This window comes from Myiozetetes cayanensis, unplaced genomic scaffold (assembly GCF_022539395.1).
Source record: "Myiozetetes cayanensis isolate MyiCay16 unplaced genomic scaffold, myiCay2020 scf2-11, whole genome shotgun sequence".
NCBI classification, from domain to species: Eukaryota; Metazoa; Chordata; class Aves; order Passeriformes; family Tyrannidae; genus Myiozetetes; species Myiozetetes cayanensis.
The window spans coordinates 62,526,410-62,552,662 of NW_026087411.1; the positions used below are offsets into that span (position 1 = coordinate 62,526,410).

General features: G+C 38.3%; 1 protein-coding gene across 4 annotated transcripts in view; it reads right to left on the bottom strand.

Moving 5' to 3' along the window:
* The window catches only part of NKAIN2 (sodium/potassium transporting ATPase interacting 2), a 537,578-nt gene that overhangs the window by 55,163 nt on the left and 456,162 nt on the right, over positions 1-26,253 (bottom strand). The window lies entirely within an intron of this gene.

The following is a 26,253-nucleotide window of genomic DNA, read 5'->3' on the forward strand; positions in this document are numbered from 1 at the left end:
AAAATTGGTTTCACACATAAATCACACCAGTGTGAATTCAGATTTTGAAAGAACAAAGCAAATTGGCTCATTTGGAACTTGTAATTTTACATGTATCTCATCAGTGCATAAAAGAATTGGGAACATCAAGAATGCAAGTAGAAACAATACAACAGGAACATTGCATTCAGGGTTTATTATAGCACTCTCAGTATTCCCTCATGCACTTCCACTCTTGTAATTCAAATTATTTACCTATCACTTAAGACTCTCCATAATTTGTACTGTCTTGTGTTGTAGCCTATTATGTCACTATGATACCATAAGGACTTGATCAGTGCATGAACTGCTTTAACTCAAATATACTTGACAAACTGTGTGATACTGTAAGTTTCACATAATTATTTTTAACTGTGACAAGATGACACATCATTGTATCTTGACTGCTAACCTAGACTGTGTGATACCAGCTGATAGCGAAGTCTATCTTGGATGACATGTGTACATAGCAGTAATTGAGAATGCATCATGCTATTAAGTTCCAACAATTGTTTTACTGCTGTTATAAATGTAAGTTCCAACCTATGATAAAAAAATTTTCCACAGAAGGGCTCCTAATCACACTTCTTTGGACACTGAGACTCATTCTTCTAGCAGCCTGAGAATTCTGAAATATATACAGTGCTGAAAGAGTCTGAATTCCTTCTCAGTAGGTCTTACCCTACCAGTTTTAGACACGAGCTGAGATTTATCTTACAGTCCTGAAGAGTGAACATTTACATTGCAGGATAGCCTAGGAGAAGAGAGGCAGCATTTCAGTTACCATTCTTTCAGACTGTCATACTGTATAAGTCAAACTGACATCACAGCCTTAGCCCCAGAAGAACACTGAAAGGATTAGTGTAACACCAGAGAAAGGAGTAAGTACTGGAATGTTTTTGCATAACAATTTTAACTTTATTGTTAATCAGACTTCCCTCCAATAATTGGATAAACTAGACTATTAGTATCATTGTAATTATACTACTAATAATGGTTGTATTTTGATAAGACTGTTAAATCTTTAATTGGTCTCAATAAATTCTTAACTGTGTATATCAAGTGTGTCACACTTGGAGTTTGACAACTGTGCAATTTAAAATACACTGTAACAGGGCTAAAAAATGGTTGTCTCACAGGCAGATAAATTCAGACAGAGCAGTGTTTCTAGCTTATAAACTAGGCTGCTCAGGGGATTTCCTATATATTTCTGGATGGTTTCTGTTGTGTGAGGTAGATGTACTTTTTCTCTAAAGTTCCTAATTTTCTTCTTACAGCTCCTTTAACATTGGACTGATAATAATTTTATTATTATAAAGGAAAATAAAAAGAGATGCAGCTACATTAATCTAACTTAAGCATCATTAGTTGTTTTTTTTGTTCACCCCATTGAAAAGTCTTGTGAGGATCAATACAAACAAGAAACATTTTGATGATGAAGGAAGAATCTTTGCCATCCAGATTTTTAATGGATGCTGCAACATAGCAGGAGTCAACTCCTGCAACCACCTCAAAAATGCCACAGAGAAGAATGAAAGACAGATTTTAAGGACATGGGGTGCAATATTAATTTTTTCATATCTGATACATGTATTGAGACTGCTGGAGCAGGGAAGAGTAGCTGTCAAACCCTATCAACCCATTCCCAGGATTCATCCTTCGGCTGTGGGATGGCCAGCTGTGCTCAGTTGCTGCTGCAGCCCTGAGAGTTGTTAATGGCTACATTAATGGCCAGGATCTCCAGCCTGCTCTCAGTTGTGGCTGGAAACAGGTTGGCTTTAGACCACCTGGGAGAAACTTGTGTAGCTGGGATGACTGTACTTGATCAGTACTTGATCAAACTGCATTTGACCAGTAATTTTTCTTCTCTGTGCCCAATGAACACTTTTTTTTTTCCTAAGAAGAAATTCCAACAAAGGAACAAGTTTGAAATATGCCTTTACAGGATTTACTGATATCAGCTCAAATTTGACATTGATATCTGCTCCAACCACAGTCAAAGACCCCATCTAATTCCAAGAGGAATTGCAGAAGTAATGAATGGCTGGCAGTGACACCGATGGAAGTTTGGTCAGAGCTGGTTGTTATAAAGTTTGGTTTGTTTGGACCCATTTCATAGTCTCTAAGTGATGGTGTGAGCAAGTGAATATAGGAACAACCTGAGATATGCCACATGTCATTCTGCCTAATAAAAACAAATGAAGCTCTAATCCTTGATGTAGTTGTGTAATCTTCTTAGCTATGGGACTTCCTCCACTTCCATCACAACCCATGTAAAGCTATGTGTATCATTAGTCAGATGGCTGAAAAACCCATTTCTGACCCAGCTGTAACACTTGTCTGTCTAAATTCCTGCCTTGACATGGCACAAAGTGAGTGTATCTAAATTGAAACAAAAGGGATGCACTCTGTATTGCTGACTCTGATAGTGTGAGCCCATGGCTCAGTAAGCAGTACCAGCACAATACGAAAGTCTGCCACAAAGAGGCTTATGCTATTTCAAAGCTACAATTGAAAAGAAATTGAGGTCACATGCTGCAGTGAAGCAAATCCAACTCCGTAACGTTTGTATTAATTGCCAAAAGCAGGTAGTGCCTGGGAAGCAGAATAGAGGGTGAAAATGTGAAAAATCTTCAAGCTTAAATTTGGAAATGAGCCCAGGTTTTGGGGAGTTAGAATCTAGTAGGACTTATTTTTAAAATTATAATTCTATCATGAAAAAAATCAATCTGAGAAGTATATTTTAGATCTTTGTTTTTTCTTTGGCTTTTAGCCAAGTCTTAGTCGAAGTTCTAAATAGTTAGTTTGATATTCACGTGGAAAGAAATGGTCTTTTTTAGAACAAGCAATGCTCTCAGACTCTTCATTATATCAAATATACTCATTGTACATTCTATTTAGGATAAAAATGTATATAAACATTTAAATTAACAGTACAGTGATTTGGACCTATTGTAGGCTTTTACCAGTGAAGAAATGTTGAAATGTGGTATATAGCATCACTGTGCAATGATGCTATAATAATTCCTTTTCTGCTGAAGCAGTAGGAACAGAATTCCTGAGTTTACAACAATGCTGAGGTAGGTGAGGTGGACAGTGAACATAAACACATGCACTGAGCAGCGAGCCTCCACCAGCAATTGTTTATCAATACAATTCCAGTTGATGCACCCCAGTATCAAATGTGTATCAGAGACGTGAAAAAAGTTTGTGGTCTGAGAGGAAATCTTACAGCTCTGAAGCTGATGAAAAGTTAAACTTTTTCTCACATAAATGGGGTGAATACTTGACTGCATATGTGTTAGGCAGCTGTTGTTTTGTTCTGTTAAATTGGTAATAGGAGGAAAGTGAAGAGGAAGTGACATGAAAAGATGTGGGTGATGCTAACAGCAAATGAATAAAATGAAGAAAGAGAAGTAAGAGCAGTGGAAAAAAGTATTGCTCATTTCACTGCCAGTCCTTGGTTTTTCATTTTCTACTTTCTATTTCCTGATATCTAGGGCTCACTGCCTGTTGTTTCCAGTGAAACCATGCTGCCTACAGGTCATTAGCTGGATGGTTTTAAGGGCTACCCAGAAAAACTGCTAAAAAAGCAGTTCAGAGAGTTAATAGTAATTATATCAATGAAGCCACAACCTGTAATTTGTAAGGCATTCTGGTGCTATTAAAATTTATACATTTTATGCTCTAAAAAGAATGTTTCTTTCGTTGAGTGGAAGGGCAAACAATTATGTTGCTAGCACTGCATCATTTGCTCAACGTTTTTGCCCACAAGCCAAAAAAGTAAGGAAAAAGCAAAGGTATAATATTAAAATGGAGGCATATATATGCACTGAGAATCAATACAGCCACAAAAGCAAAGGCTTCTAAAGGAGATGTAGAATATATTGACAAAATAAGTTTTCTGCTGCTATAGCTTAAGTAATTTTCACAAACAGGTTTCCGATTTTTTTTTTTTTTTTAGTATAATGACATGAACATCTAAGTTTTTGCCAGTAAAGTTATAGAGCTAGGGGCAGGAAAATAAAATGATACTAAGGACATTCATAATGGCATTCATGAATTTTCAGATCCTTATTTTCTAAGGAAATCCATATATTCTCTTCTCCTATTCCAGACAGACACACGTCCTCAGAAACATTTCATCTGTACACATCATTTGCTTGCCATAGTTTTGAACTAACTTCTGACACAAATCCAGGCAAATCTGATGGAAGCTACAATTCAAACATATCAGGGTTTAAAACAAGGCAACTTTCTGATTTAGCGACTCCTTGTGATACATGTCAGTCCCACATAATTTACTTGAGTTACTTCTTGGTAGCTTAAGAATAGCTTTTTTAGCCCAAGAGAGAGATGGAGAATGGGGAGTGGAAAAAAAAAAGATTGTCTGGGTGACAGCACACATAAACAGAGACACTTACTTGTCAAATGCTAGACCAGGTATGATGTCCCTGGTGAGTCCACAGCACTCTAGGAATAAGGAGAAGCAGTTGTGCTGATGTTTATACAGAGCTACTGTTGGCATTTTCCTTTCTTGCCTCTTTCTGTGAAGGCATTTGACACATGGTTCTAGTGCTGTTCAATTAAACATCTTTTTTCCACCTCAGATAGTGTTTTTGCATTTATTTGTCATCTCCCATCCTTAACTAGAATTATATTTTATTCATCCTTCCACATAGTCTTATGTTATCAATTTTTATCAGGGACTGGAAAAATCTAGTCTGGTGTTCATGAGGAGAGAAAGTTTAATCAGCACAGAACCTGGCTGAGAATGAGAGTTTCCAATTTGAAATGGGCTAGTTGGTTACTGACGTAGTTTTTTTGCATGCACTGAAAATGTGTTTAAAACTATGCCATTTGATTAACTTGTAAAGTCTGAGAGTAGCTAGCAGATTCAATTATGGATTCAATTTATGCTACTGAATTGGTCTAATTTTTAAAAGTGATGAATGAAGTGCATTAAAAGAAAGGGATAATACAGTTCTAAAGAGGAATTGGCAAGGCTTTTATTAATTAAAATGCAATGAAAAAACGCTTTTTCTGTGTGTGTGAATGGGTGTGCAGCTACAAATACATTGATGTGCATCAAAAATCCAACTTGACATGTTTACATTACACTGGGTTTAACTTCCTGCATATTTGAAATCCATTGAAATAGAGGTTAATGATGGCAGGAGTTATTAGAAATCTGTTCCAAATATTGCAACTGCAATAACTGCATTAACCATGCTAGGGTGTAGTGCCTTTTCCTGAAAGAGAGAAACCCGCTTAAGAACATACTGAAAATCTGTACAAAATGTCATGTCTGACAAGATATAATGTTGTCTGACCCTAACAATGGCTTCTCTTGGTTGTGTCAGGAATAGCTCTGCAAGGTGCAACGATAAAGTTGCTTTCTAAGAATCCCCTAGCTGTAAATGAGAGGATGGGGCATGGATTTGCAAGCACTGTACCCACAGACCACCTCTCGGAGGCAACCATGGTATCAGCAGTGATTCAATGGGGGGATCACAGCAGACATTGCCACAGCCCAGGAGCAGGAAGACAGGAGGATACTTACAGTGCAGAGTCACTAATGGGCTCTGCAACAGCTTTCACTTCTTGGGTTCAGGCCATGTTTAGATTCTTGCCTCCTTTGTTAGTAAGATTTTAATTCCATTTCCCTTTTTTTAAGTACAGAACCTGCTCCAAGACAATTGCTTGAAATGACCACTGGTTCTAATGTAGATTTTCACGTACCCCTCGTATACAGGAGTTCAGTCTTTGTTCTTGGATCCTTTCCTGCACTGAGAAAGAGACCAAACACACTGTCTTGCACACAAACCACAGTCCAAAACTGTATCTGCATTTTCAGTAGATTTCTAAGTAGAGTGAGTATCTAAGAGCTGAACAGCCTTCTGGAGTATTCGTCTTTCTACCTTTTTCCAAAAACTACAAGCTTAACATTTTTGTGCAGCAGACTAGATCAAGACCTGCATGTCAGCCCTTTTCATCCAATTTTTTTTTTTTAATTTTTTTTTTTTTTTTATTTTTCCCCCTGCAGAAGCTTATTCTCATGATTTGCTAAAAGGTTGACATGCTTTCCTGCACCTGGTGAAGAGGCGTACCTGTTTGCACGACTGCAAAGCACAGAGCTAACTCCTCAGGGACAGCCCTTTTCTGACAGATGCAGCATGCATCTTCTGCAAACACTCAATTATATTTTCAAGATGAGAGATTAGAATTTCAACTGTTATCACAAGTATACCTCTAACTGTTTAAATTTCAAGTATTTTCAGAAAAAAATTTCTTTTTAGTTTTTAGTAGGAAATAAGTAAAAGTGGAATGCTTCAAGTTCCTTGCGAGTGAAAACTAAATATTAGCTAGGATAAGGAGGTATGATGTGATCTGTATGGTGGGTCTTTTACATAATGGAGGTTGGATATTGAGGGAGGGGAACAAACTGACAAAGCGAAACAAATGGTTCTTGTCAAAAACAAGTAGCGACAGTTTCTGTTGCACAGGTCAAACGTTATCCTAACCAAATAATTCACAATTCATAGTACAACCTTTGACTGATAAGAATGTCACATAACAAACAGGACAGTTGGTAGCCTGTGAAAGGAGGCTGCCTCCTGTCAAAAGAGTCCTCGATTCACCCAGTTTAAAAGAAGGATCTTTCCCCATAGTCATTCAGGCATAGTCATCCCTGCTTCCTGCTTCAGAGACTCCATCTCTTGGAAATAGCCTGTCAGGTCCCATCTGTTTTTTTAAGAAGCTGCCAGTCCCTTGAGAGGGGGTCCGCCATTCCCATCTCCTGTCTGATGCTAGAAAACCAAAGGGGAATAACCTCTGCAATCTGCCAGAAATTGGTTTTTAGAACGCAAGGACTCTGTTTCAGGGAGTTGCAATCTACCATACTTAGAGGAAAATTAGTTTTCTAAGTACAGCACTTTCTTTTGTTGACTGCTTGAGTCCTCCATGTCTGCCTGTGGTCCTTCTCCTCACAGTGTAGCTTGTGGGAGCTTAAACCAAAATAACTCATTAACAAGCAAAATCCAATACACAATATTTTTAATTACGGTAGGTATTGTGAAGGGAAGGAAACAATGGCAAAGTAACTTCAGGAAATTCTTGCAATTGTAATGATAGTGAAATTTTGCGTGAGCGCTAAGCAGGCTTTGGCTGGTATAATTAACAGCTCTTACTCAGTACCTCAAAAATGATTAGCAAGTGTCCTGGTTGATATGACAAGTTCATTAATCATTGGAAGTTTTCCTTCAAATTGATTTATCAGTCTTTATATGCCTTCACTATTGCTTTACAGAGGGCAATAATATTACATAGAGTATTATAAACATAAATAAACTGACATCTTGTACCCCAATGGACTTAGTGTCTAAATAATAAAAGACAAACATGCACAGTAAAGACAGCATGCAGTAGAAGCTGAGAAGAAGTATTTACCAAGAGAACAAGACAACAGGGAGTTTCAGAGAGGATTTTGGAACAGAGAGTAGTTGCTAATTGGCGAGGAATTGTCAGAAAACAAGTCATATGACTAGGAAAAGGGTTAAGGCATAGTCAGAATCCTTTACTTAAATTCAAATTTTTCCAAAACTTTAACATACGACTTTAGGGTGATTCAGCAAACACGGAAAAAGGTGCAAGAAACCCAGCACAGTCTGTCAGGAAGAGCAAGGAAGACAAGGGAAAGGCTATAGAAACAGAGTTTTAGAACTGCAAAAGTGGATTCTCACGAAATGATAGAAAGAAGATGTACAATATAATGATCTAGACCTTTCCCAGTGAGCAGAGGAAAAAAGAGAAGTGGCCTAGTGTGCTGCTTGGAAAAGTTTCAGAGGTGAGAAGAAAGTGACTTATAAGAGACTAAAGGGCACAGGATAGATGGATTTTCTTGTGGCTTTTGGTTGTTTTGCTTATTTTTGTTTTGTTGTTCTTTCCCCTGGAAAATCAAACAATTCAATTCTTTCTTAAAGAATGGCACATCCTCAAGCAAAAATTATTTCTCATGTGTAATCATTTAGACCGGAGTACAATATTAAACCAATAAATTTGTAAGTGAGCTGAGTTAATTTACTACTTATTCTGAAACATTGTTCATTGACAGTGTCAGGGATTTTAAGGTGATGGACCACTGAGTTATTCTGATGCCTATGTAGTGTCTGTATAACAATGTCTTTGCTGATTTTCTAGAACTTATTATTCAGACAGCAGGGGCTGGATCTGAAGCTGAATACAGACAAATGAGTGACACAAGTCATAAATCTTGACAATTTCTTTACATGTTATATCAATATTCCACAACACATCAGCTAAAGAACTCTTCTATATAGATCTCAGTGAGTTCTGCTTCATTCATTTCACACACACACACACACACACACACATGTGTACATGTGTTGTATAGGTGCATATTTTTGCTTCCTTCTACATTGGTCTTCTCTGCACTCTTTCTACAACACGGGATCATTTTTGCAGGGATATTGCATAATAGATCATAAGTAGGAATAGATGTCAGCTTCAGGAATCTTAGCTGACCTTAAAACACTTCCAAGCAAGGCTAAAGGTCCTACCATGTCCTCTTTCAGTCTAAGCAGTAGAGATGCAAATGAAACTTGCTATTAAATTTTAGAGCAAAAGTACTGAAGTTCTGTTCTAAAACTACTTCATCTTCTGCCAGATATTCCTAAAGCTTAATATCTATCTATCCATCCTTTAAATCTTCAGCACTCTTGCCCTATTGAAAATCTCCAATGTCTCCATGGAAACTTGATAAGTCTCAGAGATGAAGGGATGATGTTACTATTGCTGACAATAGTGTTACTCAAGTTGTTTGGGCAAAAGAGGTATTTCTCTACCTATTATGAATGTCAACACCAGTTGAAAGTCTCCATGGCATAAAATAACGCAAAATTTTATCAGAAAGTATATTCCCAAGACAGACAATGATACTAAAAAAGCAAAACAAACTCTGAAACATTTGGATAATTTGTACTCAGTTATTCAAAGGTATCAGCAAGTAGACACTAGTTGTATGGGAAAGCAATTATTACAGGAAAAATGTGAGTCTGTTAATGTAGCACATATTGCTTTCCTATGCTTTTTATGTAATTGGTATCATTATGGTACCTAATGACACCAATTATTTAAAAATTAAGGACACAATAATGCATACTTCATATTTATTATATTCAGATGGAGTTTCTATCTGCAGCACTTCAGGGCTAGACATCCTTTAATAAATTCTACATGTGCCTTCAATATTTTCTCTAGGGTTGTATTTTTTAATGCTTACTCTTTTAGTGAGGAATCTCAGGCATAAAAAATTAAAAAGGTCAATTTTATGATGAAACACATGAGCCTGGATATTCTAAGTGGCACCCTAGACTGCAGAAGCTAATTGCTTTTCGACAGAAGAACTCTCTTAAGTGCTCACACTGGAAACAGGTTCATGTGAAAAGCAGGATGCATCTCTACTCTGCTTCCAAGCCTGCTGGGATTTGTCGAGATGAGTGACGCTGTGAAAAATAGAAGTCACCTGGAGGCTGTTAATATTATAATCAAGTGAAAGCACAATTACTGCTGTCTTAATCCATCTGTCTGTATGCATCCGCTCCACTTCCAATCACCTGCTTTAGTCACAGGTGTATTATTATCGAGATGGCATTGAAAAAATCCAACCCATGCATGTTCCAAATTGCTGTATGCTCTTCCATGGCAGTCTTTCTGTCTCTGTAGCTTTAGTGCAGTCATTTGTCAAGAAGGAGAGCAAACAAAGGCCCCATATTGCATGAAGTAAAGCCAAAGTGCCTTTTTTGTGTGGAGTCTGGCTGAATTATGCCCAAATTTAAGTTAACAGGTTGCAATTTTGACAAGTGCCATTTATGTTAAATGCGGGGGAAAAAAATCAAACAAATGTACTGTATTTTGATAATTCATGTAAAGCTCTGTAATTTTCAATATGTCACGTATGTCGATCACTAAGGTAGCTTTGATAAACAAATATAAATTTATAGTATACAATGGCAGTTCTGCAAAAGCAATCTGACAGTATAATATGCTTAGATTTTGATTTCACCCTGAATTCTATTTGATAGCCTAAGTGATCGAATTGAGTGACAAGAATTGTACATGATAAAATCAAATTACAACAACAACAGCATCAACAATCAAGCAATAACAACTGCAACAAACAACACCAGTAGTAACTTTTAATTTAGAATAAGAAAAGGCGAAACGAACTGATTGTATGCTTTCAAATTTTAACAGGGAATCTAAAGGGAGGAATGTCAAATAAAATATTAATAATAATTAATAAAACAATTCAGACATTCACTATTTCCAGCTGATTGGTCTTTTTCACGTGTAACTGAAGTCTCTCAGACATTCTTTGAATCAAGTTTGAATATGAATGTCACCATTTGAGTCTTTGATTTGTTAGCTGTTGTGCATAGAAAAATACTGGATTCTAGGATTCATATTAAAAAATTCTTCATATGTAATCACAGAGATTCTTAGAACGTATTTTGAAAATTATCAGAACACTGGACTTTTGAAGGTAATTGTAGATAGTTGAAAACAATTGTAGGTACTTGTATACACCTCCCTAAGATATTAAAAAAAACTTCCAGAAGTGATGATAAATTAACCTCTGTGTTCATGTGCACAAATCTGGAGTTCATCTGTAATCTCACAGCAGTTTTAGCTTTTACTTTTCCAGCTGGCATTTTGTTTGGGACAGAAAAAAGCTTAACATTCTTTTGGAAGAATGTTACTTTTTAATTTCAGTGAAGCTTTGTTTAAACACCTGAATTTAGAGGAAGAGTTATAAACTTCCTGAGTGATCTATGCAGCTGCATATGCTGACTCCAAAATGCCACCGAATCCCTCTATGAGGCAGTTAATGGCCTAAACGCTTTTCATACCCTCTTCAAAATTCCCCCTGAGACTTGTTCAAAGCTTCATGCGCTGAGTCGAGCTCTCTAAGGAGCTATGGATCAAATGGAGCCTGTTGCTCTTATGAGTGTTAGAGCTGAGGAAGGCGCCTTTGCAAAGTTCAGCCCAAAGTTCAGAGCTGATTTTAGGTCAAACTACCCAGATCAAACATTGCACAAGTGCAGGGTGCTTGCTCAATCTGCTGATGGCAGCTGTCATCTGTGGCTGTCCCTCGTCTGGAAATAGGTGGGATTAATTTTGTTATTCTGGATGTTCATGAATTCTCGTTAGTATCTTAGTTGAGATGGATCATACCATGCAAAGCAATTCTCAGTAAGTGCAGAAAAGGATAATATCTTCATATGATAATGGCCAGTCTTCGCGAGCGAAGATCCGGGGAAGGTCTTTCCACCTTCCAGCCTGCGCATTGGATTTTTTAGGTGAGACACAGTGTGCGCGGAACTGAGCCCACCCTTTAATCCTAAGGTTCATCTGCCAGGGCCAAGCGAGCTTGGACGGTGGCAGCGAGGTCCTCAGGACGTAGATGGATTGCCTTTTTAAGGGCTAACGAGCCCCACCTGCCCGGGAGTGGCCCTGACCGCGAATCGAACCCGGGTCCCGGAGCTGACAGTGCCGCGCCCTTACCACTAGACCACCAGGGGCTCCACCTTCATATGACTTTGGAAACACATCTCTGGTGGCTTTTAATGGTTTTGTTTTGTTTGTTTGTTTGTTTTTGGTTTTGTTTTTTGTTTTGTTTCCTTTTTTGTTTGCAGACAATTACACAACAAGGAAACAAAGAACTCATTCCTTTTTCTTTCTCACCTTCTGCTAGACTGTTTTAATTTAAATGAATCAGCAATCTTAAGGAAGCTCAACAGCTACACAAAAGGAGTATTTCAGGATAGAGAATACAACGTACAGTGGTGGGACTTTGTCCATCCCCATATTTAAAAATCACAGGATTAAATAACTACCACTTATGGTAATTTTTAGGCTCATCATAGTGAGCCTTTCATGGCAGTACTCTTTCCAAGATCAAAAAGGACTAGAAATGCAGCACATATTGCTTACCTATATTTTACATATAGTCAGTATCATAGTTTTTAATGCCACTAACATCTTTCCATCAGGTCTTCACAACCCAGAAAGGTGTAAATACGCAGATGACATTTGGAAAGGATTTTAGAAAATGACAATTTGTTTAGTTCACATAACTCACATTTCTGTAAAATTTGCTGCATCGTTATATTCTGGTCGTTGCAGCAAGAAGCAATAATCATGGCAAGAAAGAGCTAACAGCCTGGGGAAAAATCCTTTTCTTATGATACACAGTGGTTTTAGAACCATCTTTACAAAACACAAAGTCACTGAAATCTAAAATGTAGGTTCAGACAGAGCACAAAACAATGATTTATCAAATTAATTTTTGGAAGATGAGATCGATTCATGAAGTTTGTAACAGAAAATGTTTGCAGGAGTCCACTGCAATCTTTGCAATGTATCTGGGTCATGTATTTTGTACAGTTGCTATCTAGCCACAACAAAATTTCTTCAGGCATCTCTAATGGGGAATCAGGAGGCTGCCATCTGAAAATGAGGCAAGCGCCACCAGCTGATACAGCAAATGCCAAGTGGCTATTTAGCAGTGCCAGCTCTCGGAAGACTCTCACAGAAAAACTATCTCCCTCCGCCTCTCCCTTTTGTACCTAAATCTTCAGGAAACTAAATCACTTCCTAAAAGCAGGGATGGAGAAAGCAGTCTATTATTCTCTGGTAGACCAGAAGGTATTGTCCATATTGACATTCTGTTTTGTGTAGGCAGGCTGCAGAAGCAATAAATCCTATTAACCTGTTCAAAGTCAAATGAAGACATTTAGAAAACAGAACTACTATTACATGCAGTGGTGAAAGAAGAGCATATCAAAGAAAGGTTAAATGGATGCATCAACTATTAGATTATGCACAGTTACAACTGGAAAATCCTTCCAAACCTTTCTATCACCCACTCTTGCCCTTCAGGACATTAATTATATCCCCCTCAGGCTAACTAGCTGACCATTCAAATATTATCTTCTGTCAATGATAATTTTAAAGATAAAAAATCAATTTCGTGTTAACAGGACTACAATGGAAATGCTTATGTTATACTATGGTTTTGCTAATGCATGCTTCCTCTGTCCAAAACATATGGCATTTTGTGTGTACAGACCATTCTGGAGATTTAATGTAATCATGTCATAATGTACTTATTGTTATGGCTTCAGCAGCCTTTCTGCATCTCTACCTGTTTTGTTCAAGAGCAGCTGCTAGCTTCAAGCTGTTGCCTGCTTCCAGTGGCAGAAGTTGAATGAATGAGTGCTTTCCAGGGAAGGCATGTTTTGAGGCAGACATACTGACAATAAACCAGTTCACTAGGGAGGCATAACATTGACTGGATAAAAGTTGAGTAATCATTCTATGATAATTTACTGAAACTGCGTGCAATTTTCTTTAAAATAGAAATTCCCTCCACTGCTGATGTTGGACTTGGAGGCCATTTACTGATAGAAGTGTGGCATTTGCTTTTATGAAGTAGCTGATCTTTGGAGATTCATTAAACCTCATTATTTTTTCTTATGCATATGTGACTGTTAACACTTACTGAATGAGAGGAATGGGAAGAATAGGGTTCTCTGAAGCAAGTCTCGACAGTCCTTCTCTTCCACCAACTCTCCCAGCTTGTTGTGACTGAATTCACTAGAACTGAATTACTAAGGAAAGCCTTGATAGCCTCTTGGTAAAACGGTGAGTGCTTCAGATGAGACTGCCCAGCATTGCCTTAATTTCTGTGTCTGGTTTTCATTGTGAATCAGATGTGTGCAGTCAGTCCAGCTCCTCCCAAATTCAGTGGAAGTGAGGAGGAGGACCTGAGAATCCAGTCCCTTTTCAGTAGCCACTTCCCAACAGAGCCCTCACAGAAAATAAACTGCAGTTTGTCTAAATGGAAGTCACGGAATTGCATCCTAGTCCTAGATTTATTTTTCCTTATCTTTAGGAGAAGAGTATGTGGAAACAGAAATGGTTAACTAATTCTGTGTAAAACAATAGGTGCAAAAATGTCAGAGATTCCTCAGCTGTGTTCTTGTTACAACCTCCTTGCTGGAAATGGCAGCTATTAATATTTTATTGACTTGAACCTCTGGGGCAGATTCCAGATGTCACTACTTGATCACTGTGAACATATAAGGAAAAATAATTTCTGTCATGGCAACGTTGAATTCCCATCTATGGCAACAATCATTACCAGCAGACAAATGCTCCTGTAGCTTTGTAGATGCCTTTTTTCCTCAGGTTGTGACTATGCACATGACCAATCTATTTGCAGAAAACATGGACAGATGGAAATAAAATAAAGTTGAGGAAAAGTCACAACATTTCATTATGAAATGGTATACTTTAAGAAATAGCTATTGCCTTTACTGTGTTCAGACCAGAATGGAGGTTAAGTTGACAGAGCTTAAAAGACTACTGCCTTCTGGGAAAAAACATCTGGTCTAATGTTTTTGAAAGCATGAATCACTTTGTGCCAGTCAGTTCCAAGCAGTTGGATACTGAAAAACTGATGTCTTAATAGTGCTGCAGTTTAAGTGAATGGGGCTGCTCAGGGTCACATCTTGAAAGCCCCCCAGACACGTCAGAGGTGCATGTATATGCTCTCTCCCTGTCCAACCAGTGCTGAAGATAACATCCGTTAAAGAAGTGATGAGAGTTGGTTGATGTCTACTGAGAATATCTGCAAAGAACAGATTACCTCGGATTTCAAGGAAAAGTAATTTTCTTCAGTTGGATGGAACAATGACTTTTTCACTAATGAATATTAACTGTCACTTAAAATCTCGGCTTCAGGTGGAAATTTCAGAAATTTATGACAAATAGTTATCTCAGACTCCATGCTCCTTAAAATTGCAGCACTGCAGAAGTCAGAGAGCCAAGAATCCTTAGGGCATGTCTACAGAGCATCTTTGCTGCACACATTGTTTTGCATGCTATGTAAGCACTCAAGATTTTTCCTAGAAAAGATGAATTTTCCTCCCACAGCACTAGGTTATAGATCATGTTTCTTTCCTGAACTCCAAGGTGTAGGTCCACAGCAGGACTCAAACACTAGCTGGAGATCTAGTTAGTGCTGGTGTTGCTAAATCTCTAGGGAACGCAGATTCTAAGTGTGCAATAGCCATGACATTGGGAGTGTACAGAAGTGTATATAGACATAGTAGCAACTGAAATAACCCATAGATGGTCTTCTGTCCTAGAGGCCACATGGTAAGGCACAGCTTGTGTTCACAAAAATAAGCTCTTTTTATCTGTTGGAACAAAATGAGCGGATCCATACTGGCTATCATAGATGCTCCCTGGTTTGTGCTGCCCTGACAGTGTCTGGGACAGTGCTAGCTGATCTGGGCTAAATGCATCACAGAGACTGTAGCAAGACTTAAACATTATGGATAATCATGCTGCAGTTTTTAGGAGGCATCTTGTCCAAGTATAAATGTACCACAAAGGTCTAGAGCAAAGCAGCCAGCTGAGAAATCTGTCAGGAAACCAGGTACTATGTTAAACATCACTCGCCTACACTTTAAATGAAGTTTATGACACCATAATGTTAAGATAAAACATTTCAGGGCTGGTGCATTTCTCAAAAAATCATGTTCCTTCACAAAATTCTCACTCAGCTCTACTTCTGAGATTGCATGAGAAACTTTAGTTATCAAAAATACTACAAGCAGTTTTCTGACCCCATTATCTTGACATGCCTCTGACACTTATTCTAAGGGTCCTAAGGTACACAGTTACTACAGAAACTGAGGAACCTTTTCCTTTTTTCTGGAAGGCAAAAGGTTTGTTATACTGTCTATGCTAGAAAATGGGGAGGGAGGAGGGGGAGGGGAAATGCAGAATTCATAAAGTAATATTATTGTTTTCATTTTACATGCTCGGAAGTGTGTTTAATTTACACACAAATCTAAATGCTTCCTAGACTTTTATTTTCCTTAGGCATAATTATTATTTTTAGTGGGGTAGTTAGCTCTACCAAAAGCACTCAACTTGTATTACAGAATTTCAGGAATCTATCATTGACCAGTACCCTCAATACAGGTTCAGTTACAGCTCCTGACATTGTTCGTCTTTGGTGAATTTAACAGACCATGGTATTGTCATGATTTTCAGAACCATGGTATTGTGACCAGAATAGTTATGACTAAAGCGGCAAAACAGGTCATTCTATGTTTTCATAGATAAACCTATACTTTTATGTGCTCAATTTATCTTTTCACAGAAAGCTGTGCTAACAGCACACAAAAATGAAAAACATGAAATATACTACATAAAGTATACAATGCAAGTTTCAACACGAATTTGAAAATCAGTCATATCCTGGCTTTTTCTGCACTTTTTTTTTGAAATATGTTTATCTCAATATCGAATTGAAGAAGTTGGCTGTATGCTTTATCACTCCCTATCTTATATTTAGGAAAAAATTACCTTAACTCATGAACTGAGTCCTCTTATTCCAGAACTGGAGGTACTTTTTGGAATATAATACAAAATGGTAAAATAATAGCTGTCACTTTTGTATATTGCAGAACAAGGCATTACTGTAATATCAGCAAGAATACTGAGTATGGTGACACTGAAGTATATCTGTATCTGGATGGGCTTTCTTATATTTCTACAGATCAGCAATCATGTTTATTGTACCTTCAGAATCAACTCAGGAACGGGGTTGGTGAACCTGGCACTTGACCATGAGCTTTCAGTACATAGACGTATTGCTTTTTGTCTAACCACATACTGTAACAGAATACTTCTGATTACAGAAGCTTGTGATATTTACTGTTATTGCTATTCTTAGTATTATTCTTATATCTAAAGCAAGTAGAATTTGCTTTCCCTACCATGCAAATTCATTTATATAGAAAGAAAATTGAATGGGCCAGGTTCTTTACCCAGAATCTTTTCAAAACATAAGAAACCTGTAGAAGCTCACCAAGACTAGGTAAATAGACCCCAGTCCAAGCCATCTAACCTGTGTATAGCTGGAATGTGTTCACATGCAGCTCTAATTGCTATGATAGTATCATAAATACAGGACTATACCAGTACTAGAAGTGAGGAATAATTTAAATGCCAGCTGTGGGAGGAAGCAAGTCAGCAAGCCAGCACCACCAGTCAGCACAGCACCACCAGCATCACATAGCCCCAGGACAGCCATGAGGCACTGAACCTGGGAAACTGTAATCTTATTGCTTTATCATAATACTATCTACCCTACAGGGTCAACGAGAAACAGAGTCCCCTGTGTGAAGGAATACATATGAGATGGTCAAAACCAATTCTCAGGAAACTTCCCTCAGGCCTCAGAGTAATGAATCTAATGTTCATCTCTTTGTTATCAAAATTCCAACCTCCCTCCAAAAAGCACATTCATTATTTGCCTTTTTTAGTGCAAGAAGGTCTGTGAGAGAGGCTTCTTCCTGTCTCAGCTCATGCTGGTGTTGTTTTCTTTCATTCCATCAGGGAAATAGTTCTTTCAAAGACAATCCCATGTGCAATGATCAGGTAAGACTGTTTAAACCCAAATTCTCTCTTCTGAATTGAAGCAAACTTGTTTTCAGACAATTATCATATGACTTAGCTTTATAAAGGCACAGCTCATTAAGGAGCGAAGTTTTCAGGGAAATAAATGAGTACAATTCTACTGACAAAGCTTCCTGCTCATTATAAAAAACATTTATGCTTTGATGTGTGCAATTCAGTTTTTTTACAAGGAGTACTGAAGAAATGCAGGTAAAATTTGATAGAAGCAATAACAGATGACATGCATAGGCATAAAGAAATCTCTTATAGCAATCCTTCAAAACGCTAATGACATATGCTCTAGCATGATTGTCAAACAGAGAAACAACAATATACTGTGCTCTGAGCCAATGTCAAAGATGTCTGAACCTGATGTTGCCTCTGTGCAAACATGGCATGACAGTGTTATTAAATTAACACTTTACAATGATTCATACACTCTTCCCATTGTGCTGATTTTGCCCAGTCCCACAGTGAAAAAACAGTCTTTTTAAAGTACTAATCTATATCATTAAGAATCAAGTTTCTTTCAATCTTTGTGTTGCCCTAGAAAAGAACTTTGTCTTAATTAAATAATGTTATTTTTGTCCACTAGGTTCACAGAGTCAAAACTTGATTAAAGCTGGTCTCCTTTCTCACATATAAATATTCTCACCACTCTCTGATGTGCAAGGTATGTGTATGACTGCATGTGTGTAGAAGAGGTGGAGGCTGCTGTCAGAAGGGAGATGGGGAAATAAAATTAGCAAGGATAGATCTAAGTGAGGGCTTTTATGTGCAAAATGTGCTTCCTGCACAAATGGAGACCTTTATGATGGCTAGAGGAGACCGGAAAATTAAGAACCCAGAATATGTTTACTGCTACATTTGAAGGTCAGATGTTTTGCAAGAGCTTTTCTGCACTAGCAGCAAATATATCTGATCTTTATCCATTTTTTTCCCCAGCATAATACGTTGTATGTATTTTGAGCACAGGAATGGAATATGCTGGTTTATTAGCAGAACCTGAAGGTATTCAATAGGTGACTCTACCTAAAAGATCAGTATTAACCATCTGAACTCGGTGAAGACCTTTACTACAGTACAAGTTCTTAGATTGTTCCTTTTTAGCTGTGACAAAAGGACTTGACTATTTAGTTTTAGCATTTCAACTTGGACAAGCCAGGGCCAACTTATGTCTTATTTGCTTCCACTCACGGATGTTTTGGGACTCTCAGAAACACTATTTTGCTGCTTGCCTCATTCCAAATGACATCATTAGTTAGCTTTATTTTTCATGCATTCCTGTGACTCCCCCATCTCCTCTGCCATTGCTCTTTTGCCCCTTTCCTATCATGCATTCTGTCCTGCTGATGCCCCTGCTGCTCGATTCTTTTAGTCTTGCTCTATCATTTGCTGGTGTCTGTAGAGGAACTTACAGCCTTTTTCTCTGCTCAGGTCTTATCAATATCTCCCCAAATAAAAATAAAAATATTAAAAAAAAAATTCAAATGTACTTTCCCATTTCAGAAGGTCTGTTATCCTTTTCTCCCCTAAATGCAGAAGCTTTACAAGCCTTTTGTTTCTTTAACCTTTGCTGTCCTGCTGATGAGCTTTTGATTTCTCACTCTGTGAGTCTTAGCTTCAGAGGAGCATCCTGCCTCTTCTCCTGTGCCATATCCTCTCCTTGCTCCTGACAATGCCTCACTCTAGACTAAGCCCGCCTGGAAAGGTACTGATGAGATGATCTTCCACATCTTCCTTTATTACTCCATTTCTACTCCTTAGTTTCTTACGGTGAAATTCAACTACTTCATTCTTTTGCAAGGCTCTCTGTGACTTGTCCCACTTGGCTTGTTCCCTCCTGTCAATGTGAGACTGCACTCTTGATGAGCAACCATCTTCTTTTCAGTTAGTTCATAAATTTCAAGCTTTGACACACTTTCATCTTTTGCTGCCTTAAAGGAGAATTTTCCACCAGATAATGCAAAGTCTATTCATTCTGAATCATAGCCCTTTTTTTGATTTTTCTATCATGCCTACAAAAAAGCTGAAAATGGTCAAACAGAATCACAGAATATGCCGAGTTGAACAGAATCACAGAATATACCCAGATGACCCACAAGCATCATCCCCAAGAGTCACACCATATGCCTGAGAGTATTGTCCAAATGCTTCTTGAACTCTGTCAGGTTTGGTGCTGTGACCACTTCCTGGGGAGCCTATTTCAGTGCCCAGTCGCCCTCTAGGTGAAGAACCTTTATCTAATATCCTGCCTAAACATCCCTGACACAATTTCGGGCCATTCCCTTGAGTCCTGTCACTGATCACCACAGAGAAGAGATCAGTGTCTGCCCTCACTCTCTTCCCCTCACAAGGAATTTGAAGACTGCAAGGAGGTCTCCCCTAAGTCTCCTCCAGGCTGAGCAGACCAAGTGACCTCAGCCACTGCTCTTACAGCTTCCCCTCAGTGTCATATATTGCAGAGAACAAAGCTGCACGCAGTAACAGGAGGTGCAATGAAATTGCAAACTAGTATTCCCTCTCCGTCTTCCTCTCTTTTCCTCCTTTTTTGTCCATATGGGCTGGCTGGCTTGTTTTGTACTTTGAAGGTTGGTTCTTTTGGACAGGTACTGCTGGTTTTGTTTTTTTTTTTTTAATCATACTTCTTCAGCAGTGCTGAGGACCTTAAGTGGTTGACTGTCAGAAACATAGTTAAGCATGGAGGTCTAAAGCACAGATAGACAGTCCAGTAAATAAATGCCTATGAGAGTGTACTCTTACTCACTACTCCTATCTCGAGACTATTTAATGTCACCTGTGCTATGCTAGCATTAAGGATTTTAAGAGTACCCTATTCTAATTATTATTAATCCTTGAGAGAAGCAGGAAACATTAATGCTATTCTACTGCTCTAAGTGCTTAAATACATACACAGACCACCTTTCCATAATATTTGTTTACCTACAATGTTTAATGGAATTATCCTGGCAGCATCTTTCTGAAATATTTAAGAAACATTGTTTGTACAGTACAGACAATAATTGGCATGAATTAAGCACGCTGCCAAAGGTTATATGGCAATTCTGCAACAGAGCAGATTTTGATGCTGGCATCCTAACTTCATAGATGTATTATTGCATCTTAGTAACACAGTTATGCTCCATGATGTTTAAATCAATTTGACAGCATCAGAGCTTGAAAAGTATTATGCATGATACAGACTCTGCAGAATCCCAAACAGTATGCATTTACCGTAAATACTATGGATGGATAATTACATATTACAAATTTTAAAGCATGAAATAATAATTTTAATGACTGCATGAAGCATATACTCAAGTTTAAATACAGGAAGGAACAAAAAGGAATTAAGACTAATATACAGCACATAACAGTCAGTGGACAAGATCACTATGGAAACGGTCAATACTTTTATGTAACAGTTTACTTATGGTTTTATTTATTTGGTATGTAAATTACCATCAATAATGCAGATAAGTACATAAGAAATGCTTTTTCCCCACTTATTTTACTGGAATAATATTACACAGTTCATCTCTTCGAGGGCTATATAACTAAATTGGCTAGGGTGATGCCTTCACATTAGTCTTATTCCCATAACTAGGGCACTTAAATCCACTAAAATCAATAGATTTGTGAGTGTGTAAGTGAGAAGTAAAAGACAAGCATACTAAATACCTTTAATCCTGTGTTGGCAAATAGATATAATTCTGTCACACTTATCTCCAAGGCTGATCTGCATATTTTCAGAGTTTTGATCTACAAATGGATTTTAATTTGTTGACTTTTGCATGAACAGAGTTCTAGGAGTGAGGGCAGGTCATGCATAATCAAAGAGTGAAACACAAGCAGAAGGAAAATATAAAGAATCTGAGCTCCATTTCTGTATGAAATGCAATTGTAATTATTATAATTTCTTTGTACCACACAAAGGCCTTACTGTACTTCATGTCATTGACATTTAGAGTGTTTTTTAGAAATTCAAGGGATCTCTATCTATGCAAACGGTGTAGAGTCTTATGAACTGAACATGAAAAATTTAGGCATGCTTTCCTCTCTGCAGCACTTGGGAAGAGGCACAGAGAGATGAAATGATTTCCAAAGGACATTGTGGTAGACCTGGAAGCAGAACCCACTGATCTGAACCACAGCTCAGGGCCTGAACCAAAAAGATTTCCCCCCTTCTGTTATAAAACAAGAGTTCAATAAAAAGTGCAAATGAAAAAAAGTTGTACATGGGCTCTGTAGCTATCATTAGACATTGATACGTGTGGGTGCTTGTGAAACTGTGAGCTTATGACTCTTTTTCAGCCATATGACTGAAAGGCTGGGATGCAAATGTTATTTATACACAGAGCCAATGACAATCTTAAGCCCTGACATTACACACCAAGGTTAGCAGGGGTGTATAACTTACACTGTGTCCCTCCCAAGTGCTGTCCTCTTCATGGTGAAGTGACAGCTATACCTCCTATTGTTTAGGAGTGGGTGGGAACTATCATTCAACCTCCAGTCTGTAAATACTTTACAGAATGAAACTCAAATAGTTGCAAATCAAATCCCCATTAGTATCACTGACCTCATTCTTTACCTGGAAGAATTCTCTCCAGAGATCAGTAATTTAAGTATATCTATGCTTGGTAACCCAGTAGGCCTGAAAATGAAATAGCTTCTCTAATGTAAGCAACAAGAATCAATAACCATTAAGCACATAACTATGTTTTATTGTCTGAAGCATATAGGTATACAAGTCAAGCCATCACTAGAACAGTTCATTTTCGTAATTTGTAGGCACCATGGACAGGCAGAGTTGTGGTCCTTGCAGAGCATATTGAATAGGCCAAGTCTCAAGATGTTGTAGCTCTGTAAATGAGACTTCCCTGGGAGAGAACAGTTGAGTGGAGAGTTTTGCCCGGTATGTGAGCATAGGTTACATTAAGGGTTAGTTTTGTTCAATAAAACAGTTTTAGCTGTGGCCAAAGTGAGGCATTTTTCTGAATGTATCAGCAAAGCATTAAATTACTGTTGCTGTCAAAGTGGGATGAAGTTAAGATCTCATCTTTGCAGATTCAGCTATGATATTCACCAAGAATTGGAGAGGGCAGGAAATGAGGAGTTGTTCTGTAGAAAAACAGAATCACAGAATTCAAACAGAGGTTTGAAGGATCTTCTGGAGATCATCTAATCCAACCTTCCTGCCAAGGCAGGGTCACCCACAGCAGGTTACCCAGGACTGTGTCCAAGCAGGTTTTGAATTTCTCCAGAGAGGGAGAATCCATAACCTCCCCGGTCAGAGCCAGTGCTCTGCCAACCTCAGTGTAAAGTTGTTCTTCTTCATGTTGATGTGGAACTTCTTCTGTTTTAGTTTATGGCCATTACTCCTCCTCCTGTCACTGGGCACCACTGAAAAGAGTCTGGCACTAGCCTCTTGACTCCCACTTTTGAGATATTTATGTGTACTACTGAGATCCCCCCTCAGTCTTCTCTTCTTTAGACTAAACAGACCCAGCTCCCTCAGTCTCACTTCATAAGAGAGAAGTTCCAGAGCCCTAATCGTCTTTGTGGCCCTCCGTTGGACCCTCTCCCGTAGTTCCTTGTCTTTCTCAAACTGTGGAGACCAGAACCAAACACAATGCTCCAGATGTGGTCTCAGTAGGCCCAAGGAGAGGGGGAGAATCATCTTTCCCGACCTGCTGACCACACTCTTTATGATGCACCCTAGGATACCATTGGCCCTTCTGGACCTCTCCATACTTTTTCCCAGAGCCCAGGGTTTCACAGAAAGCAGTTCTTTTTAGTTCCATACATCTGTGTGCTGCAGGACATGCCCACAAAATATGTTTGTTTATTTTGCAACACTGCAAGCCTGCAAAGCTGTACTTAAAAATGAAAGAGATTCACCTGCCTCGTGTTCACTCTGAATCCTTTTCTCTCTTTAACTGCTGGAAGATGGCAATATGCAGAGCTAAAAATGATAGCAGTGTGGCCTAGTCTCAAAAGAACCAAGTGAGAGGTATGGATATGGAGAACAGAGTAAAAATTGACTTAACATGGTGTGTTGCACTGAGATTTTGGTGCTGATTCACTTCAGAGAGGCAACTACCACAATAACTGAGTAAAGAAGCAGTAGAAGCTTTTCAAAATAGATTTCCATAAACATGAAAAAAAAAATCAGACATCAACTGAGCAAGATGTAATGTGCTGATGTGGGAATGGCTACAAGACAGACATAAATGTGCGTTATGTCATAAATTTTTTTACATCTGTGATACAAGAATTGATATATTGTTAGGCTCTACAGAGGCTGTAGTCTTCCACCAGCATCACCACCAGCACAAAGTGCTCTATGTCATGGGACAAAGAAGTGATTGTGGTTGCTTTGCTATCCTTATTATCACTGTGGATTATTCCAGCCCTGCTTTACATACATAAATAATAAATACCCAAACTGGGATAATCCTTTATTTATCAGAGCATTTTCTTTCACACATTGGATCTAAATAATTTTTTTCCAATTTTGAAGTTTTCTAAACCATGAACATTCTACTGCTTGATGTATAGAGACCACCAAACTGAATTTTCTGTTACTTCAGTGTGAGCTAAACTAGCAATTTTGTCCCGTTATTTTTTTAACCTGAACAAAATACACTCCTCAGGTGAAGCTGGCAAAATATCTGTGCATTATCACATCTATCTCTCTACTATTCTAAGGCTGGTATTACAAAATGAACGGCATCACTATGCACACTGGGGACTCCCCTGACTTTTGGGATTATGTAACCTTCTGGTTGTCTTAATTGCTACTCTGTTTAAGCAGTAGGAGAAATGAAAACTCTCCAAAATTTCACTCCTAAAAATCTAAAATCTATTCTTACTTACACAAAATTGGTAGCAGTATTTTTATGATGCACAATCTCTTGCTGTTTGCTTCTGGGACATATTTCTCTGGGGAGAGAAGTTCTCTTGGAGACTATGAGTTTTTTTGCACCTCATCAGCAGAATATCTGTCTGCAATCTTTGAAATATTTCACAGCCCACCTTAAGACTTCCTTTTTAGAAAGTACAAACCATGAAGGCTTTATAGTTTTTATCTTAGCTGTCATATTATTTCCACTTTCCACTGCAATTACCACATCTACATGAAGCCTAACCTTCTGTAGCTGCATTACGTGTGAGCTTACAGCCAAGCAGGTACAAAATAAACTCAGTATAATGTTTCCAAAGGCTGATATAAGTGATACTCAGTGAAACTGGATAACTTTGTAATTTTTGTCTGTAGGCAGTAGAAAACATCCTTAAAAACATGCCGCAGTGCCACCAGTCCATGCAAAAGCCAAGGACAGCATTAGCACGATCATTGTCATGAACATACATAAATATAAATAGAAAACAAGTATCAAATTCATAGGTTAAAATTTAGGTTTACAAGTAAAGTACAATTTCTATTTAAGTGTCCATAAAAGAAAATTGAAGGGAAAGATTAATTTCTTTCTACTAACTGGAGATAGGTCTGATCTAATGCTTGGGTTTGTTGAAGCTAGTTTGCTGGAAACCAAACAGTATCTGCTCTTCTTCCTTTGTGTTATATGTCACTGAGCAGTACCATTCCTCTGTTTCTCATAACATTTCATATGATAGTGAATTTACACTAGCATTTCTATTAGAAAAAGAACCCCATGCCCACAACTGGGAATGCAAAAGTGATCCGAACAGTAGTCAAACACCAGATTTGGAAAATTGACCCATACAAGCAGCTCTTACCATAATCACATTTAGAGCAACACGAATGGAAATATAACGCAGATATAGTTGGCTATAGCTAGCAGATTACCAGTGGTTTGTTATTTTGAACCATTACCCTGACTTGAAAAGAATGAGTCTAGAAACACACTCTATTTAAACATAGAAACACTGAAAATGTTATTGCATTAGGAACAGAATTAACCTTGAATTATATATTCCTTAAGTTCATCGTTCATTAAATTAAAAAAAAAAAAAAAAGTCAGAAAAATTATCCTGGTTATCTCTTTTGATGGCTTGAAGGTAAGAAGGCTCTACAGAGGGATCTGGACAGGCTGGATTGATGGGTTGAGGCCAATGTCATGTGGTTCAACAAGGCCAAGTGCTGGGTCCTGCACTTGGGTCACAACAACCCCAGGCAGTGCTACAGGCAGAGTGGCTGGAGAGCAGATAGACAGAAAGGGATCTTGGGGTGCTGCTCAACAACTGGCTGAACATAAGCCAGCAGTGTGTCCAGGTGGTCAAGAAGGCCAATGGCATCCTGGCATGTGTCAGGACAAAATCAAACTTTCACCAGGGAAAGTTTAGGTTGGATGTTAAGAAAAATGCCTTTGCCAAAAGGGTTGTCAAGCATTGGAACAGGCTGCCCAGGTCAATGGTTCAGCTACCTTCCCTGGAGGTATTTAAAAGACGTGTAGATGCGGCACTAGGTACAGGGTTTACCGTTGAACGTGGTAGTGCTGAGTTGAGGGTTGGACATGATGATCTTAGAGGTCTTTTCCAACCAAAATGATTCTATGAAGCCATAATTCCATGAGATAAACTTGAGTGATAACAAATGCTGGGGAATAGACGGATGGAAAAGCTGCTCACATTTTTGGGTAACTGTGGGCCACAGTATATGTTGTTCCCCCAAAACAAGTGGCTTTC